Below are 21,204 nucleotides of genomic sequence, written 5' to 3'. Positions count from 1 at the left end.
GGAAAATGCACGACCGCATATTGCAGGTCCTGTACGGGCCTTTCTGGATACAGAAAATGTTCAACTGCTGCCCTGGCCAGCACATTCTCCAGATCTCTCACCAATTCAAAACGTCTGGTCAATGGTGGCCGAGGAACTGGCTCGTCACAATACGCCAGTCACTACTCTTGATGAACTGTGGTGTCGCGTTGAAGCTGCATGGGCGGCTGTACCTGTACACGCCATCCAAGCTCTGTTTGACTCAATGCCCAGGGATATCAAGGACGTTATTACGGCCAGAGGTGGTTGATCTGGGTACTGCTTTCTCGGGATCTACGCACCCAAATTGCGTGAAAATGTAATCACATGTCAGTTCTAGTATAATATATTTATCCAATGAATACCCGTTTATCATCTGCATTTTTTCTTAGTGTAGCAATTTTAATGGCCAGTGGTGTAGTATGATGTTCCAGAGCCATATACCGAACACGATGATCTTCTGCCTCGTTAGTGTCACGCGGCTCCCAGAGCCCAGTGTTCTTGCGACCACGCATTTTCGTGACTACCGCTACTAGCATGAGGTACAGTGGCTACATTCCTGCCTAGCTCTTCTGCAATATTGCAGAAAGAACATCAAGCTTCTCCTAGCGTCATTACCAGGTGTAGAAGCATTAAAGAGGAAATTACCTATAGATGCCGAATGTCAGCATACAGTAACCCAAGTTTCATACATCGGTATTTGTTTCAAACCCATAAACATGTCGAGTATTATGCCAACGGACTACGATTTGGGGACAGCATTGATTTTATGGTATCATTTGAACAAAACAGTTGCAGATCGCATCGAATGCTTGTCGAAGCTTTCGGAAAATATGCTCTTGGGAAAACATTGTTTCGAGTGCTTCAAAGATTCAAAATGGTAATTTTGACGTGAGAAACGACGAGCGTGGGAAACCACAGAAAAAGTTCGAAGACAACCGATTGCAAGCCTTATCGATTGAAGATGATACTAGAACTAAACAGGAACTCGCGAAACAATTAAATGTGATGCAGAAAGCCATTTCTCTTCGGTTGAAAACTATGGGAAAGGTGCAAAAGTGGGAAAATGGAATCCACATGAACTGAATCACAGACAGCAAGTAAATACGGATGCGACCATCATGATGCTGTAAACAGAACCTGGATTCATCTGAAAAAATGACGTTTCGCCATTCGTGCACCCAGATTCGTCGTTGAGTACACCATCGCAGGCGCTCCTGCCTGTGATGCAAATGATTCAAATGGCTCTGAGCACTATGGGACTTAACTTCTGAGGTCATCAGTCTCCTAGAACTTAGAACGCCTTAAACCTAACTAACTTAAGGACATCACACACATCCATTCCCGAGGCAGGATTCGAACCTGCGACCGTAGCGGTCGCGGGGTTCCAGACTGTAGCGCCTAGAAACGCTCGGCCACCTCGGCTGTCTGTCTGTGATGCAGCGTCAAGGGTAACCGCAGCCATGGTCTCCGAGCTGATAGTCCATGCTGCTGCAAACGTCGTCGAACTGTTCGTGCAGATGGTTGTTGTCTTGCAAACGTCCCCATCTGTTGACTCAGGGATCGAAACGTCGCTGCATGATCCGTTACAGCCATGCGGATAAGATTCCTGTCATGTCGACTGCTAGTGATTCGAGGCCGTTCGGATCTAGCACGGCGTTCCATATTACCCTCCTGAACCCACCGATTCTATATTGTGCTAACAGTCATTGGACCTCGACCAACGCGAGCAGCAATGTCGCGATACGATAAACTGGAATCGCGATAGGCTACAATGCGACCTTTATCAAAGTCGGAAACCTGATGGTACGCATTTGTCCTCCTTATACCAGGCAGCATAACAACGTTTCACCAGGCAACGCCGGTAACTGCTGTTTATGTATGAGAAATCGGTTGGAAACGTTCCTCTTGTCAGCATGTTGTAGGTGTCGCCATCGGCGCCAGCATTGTCTGAATGCTCTGAAAAGCTAATCATTTGGATGTCACAGCACCTTCTCCCTGTCGGTTAAATTTCGCGTTTGTAGCACGTCATCTTCATGGTGTAGCAATTTTAATGGCCAGTAGTGTAGTTCAGGCGCCAACTCGCTGCGTGGTCAAATGGCTGGCTGTCGCCGGATGGGCCACAGAACTTGCCGCTTCCGTTTTGCACCACAGATTTCTTAACCCGGCCTAGCATCGGCCGTTGGAACGGCCGACTTTTCTGCATTCGTACGTGCCTCAAGACCAAGAAGACACTCCGTTTGAACGTGAATATTTTTAACGGCCGCCGCCATATTGAAAAATTTATGAACTCCTCCCACAATGACGTAGAGAACTATGATTACAAGGCTTCTTTCGCTTCTGTATTTATTTAGAGGCTTTAATTCGTGGTTGAGGTTTTAGAAACTTCGGAATAAAATGGAAACACAGCTGTCTGTTTCTCATGAAAAGGTCTCGGATCTGTAACATGATTTCCTATTTATTAGTGACTTTTCGGTTCATCCTTTGCTTCCGATCTAGCACGGCCGCTCACAATCTCATCACTGCACGTGGCGTTCCTGGGAGGGTCCGCAGTACGAAGTGTTACAGTCTGCTGTTCAGATTTGTTACAAGGGAACCTCCCCATCGCACGCCCTTAAGATTTAGTTATAAGTTGGCACAGTGGATAGGCCTTGAAAAAGTGAACACAGATCAATCGAGAAAACAGGAAGAAGTTGTGTGGAACTATGAAAAAATAAGCAAAATATACAAACTGAGTAATCCATGCGCAACATAGGCAACATCAAGGATAATGCGAGCACAGGAGCGCCGTGGTCCCGTGGTTAGCGTGAGCAGCTGCGGAACGAGAGGTCCTTGGTTCAAGTCTTCACTCGAGTGAGAAGTTTACTTTCTTTAATTTCGCAAAGTTATGATCTGTTCGTTCGTTCATTGACGTCTCTGTTCACTGTAATAAGTTTATTGTCTGTATTTCGCGACCGCAACGAAACACCGTGTGATTAGTAGACGAAAGGAGTGCCTCTCCAATGGGAACCGAAAACATTTGATGGCAAGGTCATAGGTCAACCGATTCATCCAGAAGAAAACACGTCTGATATATTCTATACGACACTGGTGACGGCATGTGCGTCACATGACAGGAATATGTTGTCGACCCACCTAACTTGTGCACTTGGCGAATGGGTAAAAAGATTCTTCTACCTTGCCCGATTTAGGTTTTCTTGTGGATGTCATAATCACTCCCAAAAAAGTGATGAAAACATAAGAATTTGTCACATAATCTGCAACAAATGCATGCAACATTTTCACAGTCGCACAGTTTTCCCTGTGCTCTGTCAAAACATATGTTTTTAACGTTTTAAAATTTTTCCGTGTGTAGACCGTCAAATCCTGCATATCTCCAACCAAATCTGAACATGTCCTGGAATTTTGGAGAGCGAAGTTGATTATGTGTGAGTGCCTGAGCTTTGATAATTGTCTGAAAATAAAAAATTAAACTTTTCACTCGAGGGAAGACTTGAACCATGGACCTGTCGTTCCGCAGCTGCTAACGCTTGCTACGGGACCACGGCGCTGCTCGGTTCACATTATTCTTGATGTTACCTATCTTGCACATGGACTACTCAGTTTGTATACTTTGCTCATTTTTTTCATAGTTCCACACAACTTCTTCCTGTTTTCTCGATTGATCTGTGTTCAGTTTTTTCAAGGCCTACCCACTGTGCCAACTTATAACTAAATCTGAGGGGGGGTGCGATGGGGAGGTTCCCTTGTAAGTTCAAACAGCCGTCGCAGTTATTGCGCTAACGTCGCTTGTACGCCATGAATAAAATAAGTCTCGGAACTTTTAGGACGGGCGTTTTAGACCGAGAATCTCGGTGACTTGACAAGATTGCGAGGAGTAGCGGGCAATAAGAGCTGGGAGAAAGTAATGTGGAGCGACGGGTGAGAGGGGTGGGACCGCGGGCTGCCGAAGCGCGTAAGGGGCGGGGCCCGAGGGCCGCGGCTAATTGCCTTGTTAGCGCCGCGCCCGCCGTTGTGAGCCGCCGGGCGTACAATGGCCGGCGACGGCGCTGTTTACACGGCTGTCGCGCGCGTTTTTGTTTCCGCAGCCGCCCGCGTCGTGTCGCGTCGCGGCGGGGTTACACGCCGGAGTTTTATTACTGCAGTGGCCGGCGGGCGGCGGGCGGCGGCGCGACATGGGGTGAGGCGAGACAGGGCACGCTGCGCGCTGGCGGCGCTCCGCTTTCAGTGGGTGCCCGTGTCAGCCGGCGCCGGCGAGCCAGCACTGCGGAATGCATCACTGCGGACAAAACTGTAGCGATGCAACACTCACACGCTTGCTAACAAGAGGAAAAACTCGCCACATTTTGATTTTCGGTACCGTTTTTCGTCTTTTTATTTTCAATCAGCGCCTTTGTGTCGATCCTTTTTTTCTCTTCCTTTATTATATTTCGATTCCCCCCCCCCCCCCCAAGGGGGCGGGCTGGCAGCAGCTTATTAAGCTGCTCTGCAGGCTACAGACTTTTTAAAATGTAAGGAGAAGTTAAGAAACAATAAAAGCAGGCGATAAAACGGGGACTTACATTGTATAGCGGCGGAAAATTGGGAAAAGTTAAAACATAAAGCAAAGCGTTGGCAAAGCGAATAAAAATACACGGATGCAGACAGGTAATATAGTAGACAGACAATTAAAAAACATGGCGACAGTCTGGTTTCTGTTCGCAAGATATAAAATCACACCCAGCGACAGTATGATGGCCGTTCGCAACACTTCGGAAAAGACACACAACACTGGACACTCACTGTAAACATGCGTCGATCTTGTCCATCACGGCATTTGTAACTGTATTCCCAGTTATACAGGGCGAAGAAGAAACGCCACTCTTGGAGGGCAGCATGCGATACCTCATCCTGATTCAAGACAAAAGTTTACCAAGCAAAATCATATCGCGTGCATTTCGAAAACACATATACAGGGCCGTCCATTGGTAGTGACCGGGCCACTTATCTCACGAAATAAACATCAGAAGAGAAAACTGCAAAGAACGAAACTCGTCTAGCTTGAAGGGGGAAACCAGATGGCGCTATGGTTGGCCCGCTAGACGGCGCTGCAATAGGTCAAACGGATATCAACTGCGTTTTTTAAAACAGGAACCCACAGTTTTTATTACATATTCGTGTAGTACGTAAAGAAATATGAATGTTTTAGTTGGACCACTTTTTTCGCCTTGTGACAGATGGCGCTGTAATAGTCACAAACGTATAAGTACGTGGTAGCACGTAACATTCCGCCAGTGCGGACGGTATTTGCTTCGTGATACATTACCCGTGTTAAAATGGACCGTTTACCAATTGCGGAAAAGGTCGATATCGTGTTGATGTATGGCTATTGTGATCAAAATGCCCAACGGGCGTGTGCTATGTATGCCGCTCGGTATCCTGGACGACATCATCCAAGTGTCCGGACCGTTCGCCGGATAGTTACGTATTTTAATTTAAAAAACCTACCTGTTACCAACCGTTCGTCTAAAATTGTGAGCCATATGTTTATGACTATTACAGCGCCATCCATCACAAAGCGAAAAAAGTGGTCCAACTAAAACATTCATATTTATTTACGTACTACACGAATATGTAATAAAAAATGGGGGTTACTACTTAAAAAACGCAATTGATATCCGTTTGACCTATGACAGCGTCATCTAGCGGGCCAAACATAGCGCCATCTGGTTTCCCCCTTGAAGCTAGACAAGTTTCGTTCTTTGTAGTTTTTTCGTTTGAAGCTTATTTCGTGAGATATTTGGCCCGGTCACGATCAATGAACCACCTTGTACAAAAACGAGGAGCTGGAAACACTGTTATATCGCGCAGTGCATGCACAGAAGAACGTACAGTATGTCAGCCCTAACTATTGTACCAGCTGTCGTAGCTCACAGGGAAAACAGCTGGGACATAAAACACACATCCATCTAGGAGCTATGGTTCGAATCTCAACCAGGTCCGTATCTTTTTAGTTTTGGCCTCCCGATCCATAGTTATCGTCATTTATAGGTGGAACACCGTTTTGTCACAAGACAGTAGCCTCTAAAATGATAGTAAGGTCCATAGAATACATACACAATCTGATCAAAAGTATCCGGACATCTGGCTGAAAATACCTTATAAGTTCGTGGCGCCCTCCATCGGTAATGCTGGAATTCAATATGATGTTGTCCCTCCCTTAGCCATGATGATAGCTTCCACTCTGGCAAGCACTCACATGCTGGAAGGTTTCTTGGGAAATGGCGGCCCATTCTTAATGGAGTGCTGCACGGAGGAGAGGTATCGACGTCAGTCGGTTAGGCTTTGCACGGAGTCGGAATTCCAAAACCTCCCAAAGGTGTTCTATAGGATTCAGGTCAGGATTCTAGGCAGGCCAGTTCATTACAGGGATGCTATTGTCGTGTAAACACTCCGCCACAGGCCGTGCATTATGATTAAGTGCTCGATCGTGTTGAAAGATGTAGTCGCCATCCCCGAATTGCTCTTCAACACTGGGAAGCAAGATGTTGCTTAAAAACCAATGTAGGCCTGTGCTGTGATAGTGCCACGCAAAAAACAAGGGGTTCAAGCCCCCTCCATGAAAAACACGACCACACCATAACACCACCGTCGCCGAATTTTACTGTTGGCACAACACACGCTGGCAGATGATGTTCACCGGGCATTCGCCATACCCACACCGTGCCACTGGTGGTGATGACCGCGCAGTTGAGCGCCCCATAAACCAAAATCATCACACCTTGCCATCGGATCGCCACATTGTGTTCCGTGATTTGTAACTCCACACAACGTTTTTCCACTGTCCAATAGTCCAATTTTTACACTCCCTACACCAAGCGAGACATCGTTAGGTATTTACCGGCGTGATGTGTGGCTTATGAGCAGCCGCTCGACCATGAAATCCAAGTTTTCTCAGGTCCCGCCTAACTGTCATAGTACTTTCAGTGGATTTGATGAAGTTTGGAATTCCTGCCTGAGGGTCTTGATAGATGTCTGCCTATTACACATTACGACCCTCTTCATCTGTCTGCGGTCTCTGTCAGTCAATAGACGAAGGTCAGCCTGTACGTTTTTGCGGTGTACGTGTCCTTTCGCGTTTCCACTTCACTATCACATTGGAAACAGTGTACTTAGGGATGTTGTAATATTGCTACACGAATTTGCTATGCTGAAATCGGGTGCTAATAGTAGAATAAAAGCGGGTTAAAAGCTGTGAGCTGTCTGGGGAGGTTAATCTTGTATTACTAAGCAACTGTTTCATCAGGTATCTAGTCTAAGTTTACCAAATTCCCAAACAGACTAACATTGATTATAATCTTTTACAGTCATACAACAACCGGTAATATATCTATATACAAAAAGGAGAATTTAAATAAAAAGAAAGAAATCAGTCTATATTTGGAAATTTATTTTAAGATTGTTCATTGAAATTTCAGCATATTATACGTGAGTTATAACTGAGCTGGTGCCTTGTTTAAGGATTGTAAAAATGTGAGATTTTAATCTTATGGAAAACACATCAAATATGGAGCCAAGATTGGGAGACTGCATACAACCCTGCATTCACAAAACAACACCCAAAGAACGTTGAAACATAAGCAAGAAGAAATTAACCACAACCAACAGATTCAGTTTTCACCCAAAGAAATTACGTTCGTAACACAATCCTGTCCGTCATGTAATTACCACACACTGGTATACTAAATTCATATTAACTCTTTGTGAAGTCTTCGCAAAAAGAATAGCTGAGGGCTACTTTGATGATTACACCACATGCTCCACGTGGTCAACTTGGTTTACACAAAGCGTACAACTCCACAATAATTTTGATAATTAAAATACATTAGATCGAAAAGCAATTGACAAAAGAAAAACCTTGAACTGGTTACTAACGTCTTACTATTAACCTGATGGGTCAAACAGTTATATAAGCACGTGGTACTGGTCTCGCAAAGTACACTCCACGTGGGTTGAACATAAAGAAAAGCATAAAGAAAAGATGCTATATTGTAAAATATTGTCAAGACGAGACGTTATAATCACACAAGCATTCACATTTAAGATTGATGAACTTAGTTAGAGTTACTCATCAACACGTGGTTCCACTTTACTCACAAAGTAGTAACAAAGCAACAACCGGAAAATAATATGAACTTCACACGAGAATTACACTACGCTGCAATTTAAGATAATCTTAGATATTTTAGAGCTAAACCCGAAATAAAGACGATTAAATTTTCACTTAGGCTGAACTTAACAAATCCATTGTCCTATGGACTTAGCAGACACGCGCTTAGCCGGAGATCTTACCACTTCAGACGCTCGCCACCGCCAGACTGCCACTCTCTACCGCCCAGCGTTCTTCCTGAGGGTGGCTCACAAAGACCAACGGAAGTGGCCAGAGGGGCAGCTTCCTATACCAACATGACAACGGACGGACAGGACCATACTAAGGATAGAAACCCTTTGCTTTTAGGAAGCGTAGCTACCTGTTCCGACGTTGGTCCTACTGTTCTCTAGCAGACAGCCTTGTCTGCTACCCTCAAGCATGCAACTACAAACACATTTGATCATTCATCCTCTCACACAGAAGGGAAGGGGGATGACAGTATCTTATCATATACAGTATATAACAGAAAGCGGATGTAGGTTCCGTATGAGACTGTGTGACATGAATTACATATAAACTGTGTTTTAAAGTGTAGTAGTGTGTCAGATCGTTCTTGTTTACGTGTAAAAGTAACACGTTCCACTACTCAGTCTTCTCCCAGATAGTCAGAAACGCCACAGTAAATTTAGAAGAGGAATTTATTCCATAAATGACAACAGATTTAAGAAATCAAACATGAAAGGAATCCAACAGAGACCTTTCATAACCCCAACGCTCCGGGAAAAGACTGTGCAGGGAATTTTCTGGCCATGCTAGGACATTCCCAAGCAGGCTTCTCACACCCTACTTAAACCAAAAGTGTAAAGAAAAGGCAAAAGGTCACCAGCTACTTGCTAAAACACAATAATTTCAACAAATCTTTAAAATCTACTAATTTCAAACAAAAAAAAAAACACAATCTGTGACACCTATTTAAAAGATAGTGTAGACCTAATTCGGTCAGCAAGTAAAAACAATGGTTCCTGTGTCATTAATATGAAAACAATTTCTGGTTGTTACCCTTATGGAGTTCACCAGTATTTGCTCATTGCAAGAGCCAACTGATCACAGGCAAATTTATGACTGTTTATTAACAAGCAAAATTTATGAAAATAGCAAAGGTGCCACAGCAATTAAAAAAGAACATGAAATAACATCAGTATTATAAAGCAGAACATTACAATGCACAATCCGCAAAAGCAAAAATTGATAAGAAAAAAAACATGTTTTACAAAGTGGTTATCGCAAAAAAAATTCTATATCTTATAAAACTAATAATTTGTAGAATTAACATAACTATGTGGCATTAATTTAATCACTCTACTATATTTCAGTTAGTTAGCAAACAATGAGCACTGTGTCACTATATTGAAAACACAATTAATTATGTGATTGTTACCCTTAAGGGGTTCCTCACAATAAATATGCCCCATGCAAAGGCTAATCGATCACAGTCCAATGAGAATGAATAGCAATATGACTGATAAACTATGCAATGCCACATGAATGAATTTACGAAACAAAATAACACAAATCTAATACATCACACAAGAACAAACATTGATCAATAAAACAGTACACTAGTCAACATCTAAAAAAAAACACCAATAAATAAAACACCTTGCAAAATACAAGAGTCAAAGTCTAAAAAGAACAATAAATAGAACACCTGAAAAATACGAGAGTCAAAGTCTAAAAAAAATAATAAATAGAACACCTGCAAAATACAAGAGTCAAAGTCAAAAAAAACAAAAATAGAACACCTGCAAAATACAAGAGTCAGTCTAATAAACACCAATAAATCGAATCCCTGCAAAACACACGAGTCAAAGTTTCTGTGACAGAAACACACGTATATGCATTGAACTAAGAACCGTATAATCACTGTTCACTGATACACTCACTAGTTCCACTGTTCCGAGGCACAGTATAAGGGGTGGGGGAGGGGGTTCGTCGCCGCAGCTGTCAGTAGGGATTTTTGTCCATCTGTTGCGTGCAATCCCGCCGTCTCTGCCCTCTCATGAAGTTTCTCTTGGTGGTCCGTGTCACGTACATCTCGATTTGGTTCCATGTTTGTGTTGTCAAATTCGTGCGGTATCCTCGATTGACACGCCAGGTTGATATTCATGGGCAAGGATGACACTTAATGGCTCTTCTTTTGTGCCACCCTTAGCGACCAGAGAACATCGAACCATGATTTACTGTCGCTTGACAGTGGGCATCCGTCAGGAGATGTTGATAGGCGTCGTTGAAGTCTGCCAGTTTCTCTGGACAGTATGTGTCAAAAGGCTCCACGCCCTTTGTGTTGTTACCTTCTTGGGTTATCCTCAATTGGCTCGCCGGTTTGATATTCCTGGGCAAGGATGACACTTAATGGCTCTTCTTTTGTGCCACCCTTAGCGACCAGAGAACATCGAACCATGATTTACTGTCGCTTGACAGTAGGCATCCATCAGGAAATGTCGATAGGCGTCGTTGAAGTCTGCCAGTTTCTCTGGACAGTATGTGTCAAAAGGCTCCACGCCCTTTATGTTGTTACCTTCTTGGGTTATCCTCAATTGGCTCGCCGGTTTGATATTCCTGGGCAAGGATGACACTTAATGGCTCTTCTTTTGTGCCACCCTTTGCGACCAGAGAACATCGAACCATGATTTACTGTCGCTTGACAGTAGGCATCCATCAGGAAATGTCGATAGGCGTCGTTGACGTCTGCAAGTTTCTCTGGGCAGTACCTGTCAAAAGGCTCCACGCCCCTTGTGTTGTTTCTCTGCGGCCGTCTCGTCACGGTCGCGTGCGTGTGGTGCGTTGCCAGCAGATGGATTTCCGCGCGGTGGACCGCTCGCCCATCTCAGGTCATCGCCTCGAGGAAGGGTCGCCCGGGGCGGCCGCCCATTAGCTCCAGGTACAAGGGAAAGTGTTTGCCGCGTACCCTTCTTTTGTTGTCGGCCGCGCTCCCGAAGTGGCCTGGCTGACAGCGTCCCCCGCTGGGAAACCCGCCAGTTTACAACTAGTCCGGCTGCTCCCGCTGTCTCGTAAGAGTTTAGCCGGTTCGCTTTCACGTTCTCAACTGCATTCACAGAAAATTTTTTTATCGTAGTTATGTGATTACACAATGTCATACATAATATCACTTAGTATTGTCTTTCACAATTTTTAAGAACAAACGTGAGACCTAATTTTTTTTTATAAAAATAATTAGATGAATCGACAATATAAAATAAAATTTAAATGACTTGACAATGTAAAAAAAAAATAAAAGTGAAATGACTTTACAATGTAAAAAAAAATAAAAAATTAAATGAACTGACAATATAATATTTAAATCCACATCACTAATGTGGTTCACTTACGTTTTAATAAATCCAATGCTACTTATTAATTCACTAAAATGAATAGGATTATGCCTTGTGCAAGTATAGGTCAGGACAGCATAGGGTTCACATATTATTTACACACACATACATGCACACCTGTTGTCTATTCTACAAACTAACTACCCATAAACATGCATTACTCAATATTCTACTTCTATCCACTACTAGTTAAGCCAATAAGCTACTTCAATGCTATTTCAACACCGTGTATATACCACTACAACATTGTTCTAATTCGTCCTCTTCTTGACGCTCGCGGCATACGTCTTGTCACATGATAAATATGGAGAAACTTTCCTTAAACATACACAGTAAAAAGAACAATGGTTATTTACACACCAAAACATTTATACCAGTTCGCACACCTGAAAAGAGACTCGCAATTATACATTTATCATACTTATATATTCACACATAAAACAGTAAGAAAATTTCATCTAAAATTACGTTATCACAAGAATTAATCACACAGATGGCTCTGAGAACGGTAAAAATATTTTAATTATACAGGTTATACTACATTTTCTTATCCATTTCGTCCCTTCTTTAAGTTACCTTTCGCTTCCAAATCAGTTATTTCGCCTGTGGTGGTTATTCTGGACTCATTTCTCATGAATGGCAAAATTGTGGTCACCTCTATTCTGTAAAACAGTTTCATCTTAACATGTTGAACTCACAACAGACACAAAAGATCCGAATCCTCCTGTAGTTTAAATGACAAATGTTTTCCTTCATCCTTATTACCTTAAACCAAGCTTTCCTTCGTTCCCATAATCAAAATTATTTAATCATCCTCTACCTTCAAGAGGGAATTTTCCTCAGTACAAATCATATAGGCTGCATTGCATCCCGCACCAGCGAAAACGGTAAGCTGTAATGCTCACAGCATCAGCAAAAATACATAAACGTCGCTTTTCTAGGACAAGTATTAACGCAGAATAATTTTTTAGGCTCTGGCTCAACATCAGTGAAGACTACAAAAAGGATCCACATTTCCGTTCCATTCTCCATTTGCTGGAAAACTGCTCGTATTTGACTGCCACAACAATATTTCAGGGCGACGTAAATTACACAAACCACAATTCTTCTTTCACCTTGAAGGGAATCAATCTACTTACGAAATCCACAGACAGCACTTTCCGTACTCAGCTATAAAGAACAAAAAAGACATATATCATCAATATTAACATATCATCGCATATTGGAAGCCAATGGTTCAACAATCGTATTATCGCATCCTGTTTTCAAGATTCCAAACTTACTCATTCCTTTCTCAGAGTTCTCCTATCTTAAAATATTCATACAGCACGCATACTATAGTAAGAGATCCTCATTTATACTGACAGATATAGAATAGTAATAGATAGATAGTAGCACTGAAAGCAGAAAATCGGAAACAAGGCTACTAACAGCTGGGGACCTGGGTTTGCCAGACCCATAATACCCACAGATCGGATATTCCCCTGAGTTTTGCATTAATTCAACACAGATCTTGCTTCTCTCAGGAGCGGCTCTTTTCAATTTACACACACAAAAAAAACAGCATTTCACTCGTTCACAAGGAAACCTTTTATCTTTACGTTTAAATCAAACTAAATCCTAATTGCACAAGGAAAGAAAACAAATTAACAACATCACTTCAATCAATCACATAAAAACATCTTTATCATAAATTTTTATCAACATATTATTCAAAATGCATGTCACAAATTTAAACTAATCAATTCATTCTCTTCACCGTCCTCTCTACTCCTCACTGTCCTTTCTACTTATTTGCCATGTCGCTCATTTGTTCCGATTGCACGCCTTCTGCGCTGATCGTTTGTCATTGCCGGTTTTGTTCATTTCCATTTGCTGGATTATGTCTAGGGTTAGCCGGCCGAATTTCAACATCATGAGGTGCTTCGCCTACAGTCCTATTCCCACCGTGTTCATCGTAGTACCGATTCTGGTTGCCGTACCTGTAGCGTTCACGATCTTGTCCACGTCCTCGATCATTTCCGTTGTTCCACCTGTGTTCGCGACTGTTACCCCAGTTTCTATACGGCCGGTCCCGATTGTTGTTCCGTTCGCGTCGCGACGACCAGTCACGCCGTTGATTAGTAATACGGCCACGACTGCGGTCGCGCTGCTGTGCCCCGTAATAACTTTGTGCCTGATTAGTCGGGCAGTCTCCTGTATAACTGTTGCGTTCACGGTCTTGTCCACGTCCTCGATCATTTCCGTTGTTCCACCTGTGTTCGCGACTGTTACCCCAGTTTCTATACGGCCGGTCCCGATTATTGTTTCGTTCGCGTCGCGACGACCAGTCACGCCGTTGATTAGTAATACGGCCACGACTGCGGTCGCGCTGCTGTGCCTCGCAATAACTTTGTGCCTGATTAGGCGGGCATTCTGCTGTATTATATTCCAACTCTTGGAGAAGTGTTTTAAACGTTTCCACGTCCTCTTTGCATCGTCCCGCAAGAATGACGTGGCGCAAGTGCATCGGCAATTTGGTGATGCATATCCTAATTAGTTCCGCAGGCCCGTATGGGTCGTATAGGAATTGATTTGCCTGCAGCATGTGGTCGAATAGGCGTGCAGGGCTGCCGAAACCAGACTGGTTCAAATTTGGCAGCATAATTATGCCATGTTTGACCCTATCTTGTGCCGCATCCGACCAATAGGCGGAGAGAAAGGCTTGTCGAAACTCCCGAGTGGAGTTGCAGTGACGCGCTGCCGACCTCATGCGAATCGCCGGTTCGCCTTCCAAATAGCCACACATATATTCTATCTTATGTGAACTTGCCCAGTCGGGAGGAAGACAGAACTCAAATTGCTCGAGCCATGCTCGTGGATGTATTCCTTTTTGCGAATTTCGGAATATCTCAAACTTTCTTACCGTAAGGAAATGTTTGAAATCAAATCCCCGCATTTCCTCCTGTCGAGGCCCTTGAATGTTTCTATTTTTCTCTTGTCTGCCCCTCAAATTACATTCTTCCCTGTCGTCCAAATCTCCCTCGTGGCCGGAGTCCCTCTCTGCACTGTTCGTACGGCTATTTTTAGTGCTATTGGCGAGTTCGGAATCACACGCTATGCGGTTTTCCAGATGCGCCACGCGTTCTTGTAATTCGCCTGTTACAGCCTTGTGTTGCCTGTTCACTTCGAATTGTCCCTTCTGAAATCTCAGAAGCGAACGCACTTCTTCGGTCTCTGCGGCCGCTACCGGTGTAGTATTGTTCTCGCTTTCCGTCAGCTTCATCGTGCCTACAATGTCCGCTAATGCCGCAATCTTATCATCAATTTGTCTCTTGTCCTCCGCCCCAGTCTGCTTCAATTGTTCTACTTGCTGTTCCAACGCGTGGATCGCTAAACTGTTGTCCGCTATTGTGTTGCTAACGGACGTGGGACAATGCGTTTCTGCCTCTTGGACCCTCGAGAGTACCTGCTGGTGCTCCCTTTGGCATTCTTCCCTCAGCTCTTGGAAATTCCTAAGTAGCCGTTCTTCGCTTTCTTTAGATTCGGCATCGCGACTCCGCTTGCTCTGTTCTAAGGCTTGCAGGCGATCATCGATTTGTTCAAATGTACGGCCTAATTCTTTCATAATATCACTTTTTATTTCACTTGCCAGATTGTTTATTCTTTGTGAGATATCATCGGACACTCTCTGCATCGACTTGTCGACTTTATTTGTCTGCTGGATTAGTTTTTCGTCTATTTGTTCGCCTAGCTCGCGGATAGATTTTTCAGATTTCTGCGTCATTTGTTCGCCTAGCTCGCGAATCCATTTTTCAGATTTCTGCGTCATTTGTTCGCCTAGCTCGCGGATCGATTTTTCGGATGATTCTTTTTGTTCTCGGAACGATTTTTTTGATTTCTGCGTCATTTGTTCCCCTAGCTCGCGGATCGATTTTTCAGATTTCTGTGCGTTTTCTTTACTTTGTTGCAATAAGGCTTTCATGAGTTCTGCCAAATCATTTTGGTTAGTAGGAGGCAAATTAATTTGTGGCTCTGATGTGAGCCCGTTCGTGCTGTTCTGCATTTCGTTTGAAGTATTTCCCATTGCATTTTCGGAACCGCCCGACGCGTTAACATTCGAAATCAAATTATCCCCTTGGTCCATGTTGCTTAAGTTGTCGGACCGCTTACTTTTAGTTTGGTTACGTGTCTGCATTAGTTCAATTTATACCCAGTACGCAACACACTAATCACAGTAAATGTATCCCCCAAAAATTTCGACAGTTACACGAAAGGTACCCAACCTAGTACTCACTTTTTCACACGCACAACAAATTTTTATCTTTGATCGAAACAGTGGATTTTACAAGCGAGAAAAAAAACCACACACACACATAAAACACACAAATATAGAAACAAAACAACAAGACAAACAACACAACGCCGCTCAACAACGCAGTGAATCTTTAGAAAGTCTCCTCAGAAACAACGCAGGAGTTGTTTGAGCGCTGTAGGGAAAAAAAATTAAGATTATACAACGCTTGCAATCTAACGTCTCAGAGATTCCAGAGTCTAGCGGAATCACAGAACAGGGTCGCCATGTGTAATATTGCTACACGAATTTGCTATGCTGAAATCGGGAGCTAATAGTAGAATAAAAGCGGGTTAAAAGCTGTGAGCTGTCTGGGGAGGTTAATCTTGTATTACTAAGCAACTGTTTCATCAGGTATCTAGTCTAAGTTTACCAAATTCCCAAACAGACTAACATTGATTATAATCTTTTACAGTCATACAACAACCGGTAATATATCTATATATAAAAAGGAGAATTTAAATAAAAAGAAAGAAATCAGTCTATATTTGGAAATTTATTTTAAGATTGTTCATTGAAATTTCAGCATATTATACGTGAGTTATAACTGAGCTGGTGCCTTGTTTAAGGATTGTAAAAATGTGAGATTTTAATCTTATGGAAAACACATCAAATATGGAGCCAAGATTGGGAGACTGCATACAACCCTGCATTCACAAAACAACACCCAAAGAACGTTGAAACATAAGCAAGAAGAAATTAACCACAACCAACAGATTCAGTTTTCACCCAAAGAAATTACGTTCGTAACACAATCCTGTCCGTCATGTAATTACCACACACTGGTATACTAAATTCATATTAACTCTTTGTGAAGTCTTCGCAAAAAGAATAGCTGAGGGCTACTTTGATGATTACACCACATGCTCCACGTGGTCAACTTGGTTTACACAAAGCGTACAACTCCACAATAATTTTGATAATTAAAATACATTAGATCGAAAAGCAATTGACAAAAGAAAAACCTTGAACTGGTTACTAACGTCTTACTATTAACCTGATGGGTCAAACAGTTATATAAGCACGTGGTACTGGTCTCGCAAAGTACACTCCACGTGGGTTGAACATAAAGAAAAGCATAAAGAAAAGTTGCTATATTGTAAAATATTGTCAAGACGAGACGTTATAATCACACAAGCATTCACATTTAAGATTGATGAACTTAGTTAGAGTTACTCATCAACACGTGGTTCCACTTTACTCACAAAGTAGTAACAAAGCAACAACCGGAAAATAATATGAACTTCACACGAGAATTACACTACGCTGCAATTTAAGATAATCTTAGATATTTTAGAGCTAAACCCGAAATAAAGACGATTAAATTTTCACTTAGGCTGAACTTAACAAATCCATTGTCCTATGGACTTAGCAGACACGCGCTTAGCCGGAGATCTTACCACTTCAGACGCTCGCCACCGCCAGACTGCCACTCTCTACCGCCCAGCGTTCTTCCTGAGGGTGGCTCACAAAGACCAACGGAAGTGGCCAGAGGGGCAGCTTCCTATACCAACATGACAACGGACGGACAGGACCATACTAAGGATAGAAACCCTTTGCTTTTAGGAAGCGTAGCTACCTGTTCCGACGTTGGTCCTACTGTTCTCTAGCAGACAGCCTTGTCTGCTACCCTCAAGCATGCAACTACAAACACATTTGATCATTCATCCTCTCACACAGAAGGGAAGGGGGATGACAGTATCTTATCATATACAGTATATAACAGAAAGCGGATGTAGGTTCCGTATGAGACTGTGTGACATGAATTACATATAAACTGTGTTTTAAAGTGTAGTAGTGTGTCAGATCGTTCTTGTTTACGTGTAAAAGTAACACGTTCCACTACTCAGTCTTCTCCCAGATAGTCAGAAACGCCACAGTAAATTTAGAAGAGGAATTTATTCCATAAATGACAACAGATTTAAGAAATCAAACATGAAAGGAATCCAACAGAGACCTTTCAATGTTTGGGAGTGTGGAAATGTCGCGTACACAAATACACCCAATCAACTGATCACGTTCGAAGTCTGTGAGTTCAAGAGAGTGTCCCATTCTGCTCTCTCACGACATCTAATGATTACAGAGTTCGCTGAAATGGAGTACCTGACAGTAGGTGGCAGCACAATGCACCTAATATGAAAAGCATATGTCTTGAGGGTGTCCGGATATTTTTTATCACGTAGTGTGTGTCTAGGAACCGCTTTGTTCACAACCATAATTTCTCCTCTCAAGTTCATCTAGAGCGGCTTCCCTATAGAGTACACAAACGATGAATACATAGATTTGCTGTGTTCATCGGACAACCAAGCTGCTGCTGCCGCTTGTGCGTACGCTGTGCGGTACGCTCAAAGCCGCCCTTCTGATAAGAATGTGTTCCATCATCTGGAGCAATGCCTTCAGGAAACCGGTAATCTTGGTTCACACATAATGGACAGACGTCATCCAAGGAATATGTGTAATCCTCAAACAAAGGACGCGATTCTTGAAACCGTTCACCAGTCACCTCGTCAAAGTACCCGTGATACTGCAAGCCAGTTTCAGATGTCTCAAAGACTGTTGTTGAAGTGTTGCTCGATGAGGAACTGCCTCCGTATCATTACATGTTAACTCAACACCAGCGGCCAGAAGATAACATACGACGAATACAGTTTTCTGCATGGATTTTGTACCAAGTGGAAGATAACGAACATTTTATAAGTAACGTTATATGGACTGACGAATCTAGCTTCACTCGTGATAGTATTTTCAAGCTCCACAACAGCCATTATTGCTCGGAACACAACAAACGTGTCACTTGTGAATTTGGCTTTCAGACACGCTTTGGTATAACCCTGTGGGCTGGAATTGTGAGAGGAGTGCCTTTGAGCCCTTACCTATCACCGGATAAGTTGAATGCGATTCTGAATTGTACGTTCCCTTGCAGAACTCTGCCTGATGCGTTAGAAACCCAGTTGATGTTCGGCGACAGCTATGGTTGCGCTATAATTGTGCACCGCCACACTTCCGAATAAACAAGCGTACTGTTTAAATGAAGCATTTCCACGGAAATGGATTGGCCTTGGAGGTCCAATGTTCTGGACTCCACATTCCTGTGACATTAATCCAGTAGATTTTGTTTGTGGTGACGCTTAAAGGAACAAGTGCACAATACTCCACCCTTTGACGTAGACGACCGAATAGCTCGTGTGCATTGTGCCTTCTCTACACTGAACGTTGCTCGTGCGTGTAAATTTCAGCTCTGGACGTCAAATGTAGAGAATGGAATTACTGTGTGTAGCATAATGTGCAGTGTAGTGTAGCCTACCTGTTATGTTTCTTATACCTCACTGGAGACAGACGAAGTTACTACATGCACTTAGAGGTGTACAAATTCCGCTTGCAGCCTGCTTGCCCCTAGCTCCTCTGCAACCATTCATGCAGGTCAGCCGACCGCGACGTAAACACAAGAGTGCGCGTGTACTGAGGCATAGTGGGTAATGCGGCCGACTTGGGCTCCCGCAAGCCCGGGCTACCTGGGTTCCCACAGGCCTGCCAAGCTTCACGGGACCCGCTCAGCTTGCTGCGCCTGACAACAGGTTGCGCTGTCAAGGTACCGTGACTAGAGTAGCCAGGTAGTTATCCCGCAGTTCATTTATCGCAACGGTGGGGGCAGCACAATGAATAGGTCGAACTTTAGTGAGATTGAAAAAGAAATTGACAACTGGCGAAGACATGCTGGTAACGAAACAGAGAGCCGGCCGGAGTGGCCGTGGGGTTGTAGGCGCTACAGTCCGGAACCGAGCGACCACTACGGTCGCAGGTTCGAATCCTGCCTCGGGCATGGATGTGTGTGATGTCCTTACGTTAGTTAGGTTTAAGTAGTTCTAAGTTCTAGGGGACTGATGACCTCAGAAGTTAAGTCGCATAGTGCTCAGAGCCATTTGAACCATTTGAACGAAACAGAGCTCAAGTGCGGCATGGGAAACGTTTTCGTGTGTTTATGAGGCCGCAAACGATGTCAAAATCTTTTGTAAGGTGCTCTATTCCACGCACTGTCCGAAATTTTATGTAGACTGTGGCCTTCCTCTTGGTTTCAAGGTATAGTGTGCAAAATTTCGTCAAGATTGTATGCAATACAAACACACGGACACAATGAAAACGCACTTTCAGTTTTTCTCAAATTTTCCAATTTTTCGGTCGATTTTCCAAAATTTTATTTCATAAAAACCTTGTCCTGAGAATTACGAACACAGCAAAAAAAAAAAAAAAAAAAAAAAAGCCGAATTGGTCAAGCCGTTCTCGAGTTTTACGCTTATCAACACATTTGGCAATTCATTTTTATTTATGTAGATAATAAACCCGTAATATACTCGTAAAGGAAGAATGTGCAAATAAAACACGATATTTTTTGACCTGAAATTAATACATACAATTATATAATGTTGCGGTTTGTCTTTTGGTGCTCAGGTAAAATAAAAACTTTTAATTAACGTTCATAATACGACAATGACGCGCGCAGACTAAACGGCTGCGTAGCGCAGCTCAGCAGTAACATGGGCAGGCAAGCAAGTTTCCCGCAGCCTGCCCGGGTTGGGTTCTGCCTGGCTTGGCTGGGAGTGAAGCAGCCTGCCCGTTCTGTTGACAACGCGCGGCGACTGCCCGCCTGGCCACCGGGCAAGCATGGGCGGGTTAAGAGCGCAACATGTACACCACTGCATGCACTATTATTTTCTGTTGGCTTCGTTTATGTCATGAACATGGACAAAGTGTTCGCTTGCATTTGTAAGAACTTTATTTAATGTTTAAATAAAGGTAATAGTAACAGAAAAAACACACAAGATAGTACATTGTGGAGGTTTAAATTGGATACAATTTGTTGCTCTAACTGAAAAAAAAACGACGTTGGCCAGTCTGCATATTCGTTCCCCATGGCATTACGTGATGTCACTGAGCTAATGGGATACCTCTGCAGAGTTCATGCTCCCTGGTCTTGCCCAAGCTGCGTGCAGCTACAGCGCTGCCAGAACGTCGTTTTTTAAATCACATTTGTATGAAACTTATTAGCAGGACTAGGTTTTGCTAGATACGCTTTTGTCTTTAAAATGAAATGAGCAATCGAATTATGACCGCCAAATATGGCATTTTTTATTCACCCTGTATGTTATGAACGCAAAGTCAGCGATGTCTAAAGCACTGATAACATTACTCTGGACTACTGCAACTGAACTGAGGGTGTAACACATGCAACAGAAGAAGTACAGGAGGAATATCTGTAGGGGATACGCAAGGACAGAGCCCACTGGATCGATTTCTCGCTGTATTAGAAAACCACACATCTCAGTTAATTGCCA

Source organism: Schistocerca piceifrons, chromosome 1, assembly GCF_021461385.2.
Source record: "Schistocerca piceifrons isolate TAMUIC-IGC-003096 chromosome 1, iqSchPice1.1, whole genome shotgun sequence".
In the NCBI taxonomy this organism is placed as follows: Eukaryota; Metazoa; Arthropoda; class Insecta; order Orthoptera; family Acrididae; genus Schistocerca; species Schistocerca piceifrons.
Note: the sequence above shows the minus strand (reverse complement) of the source record.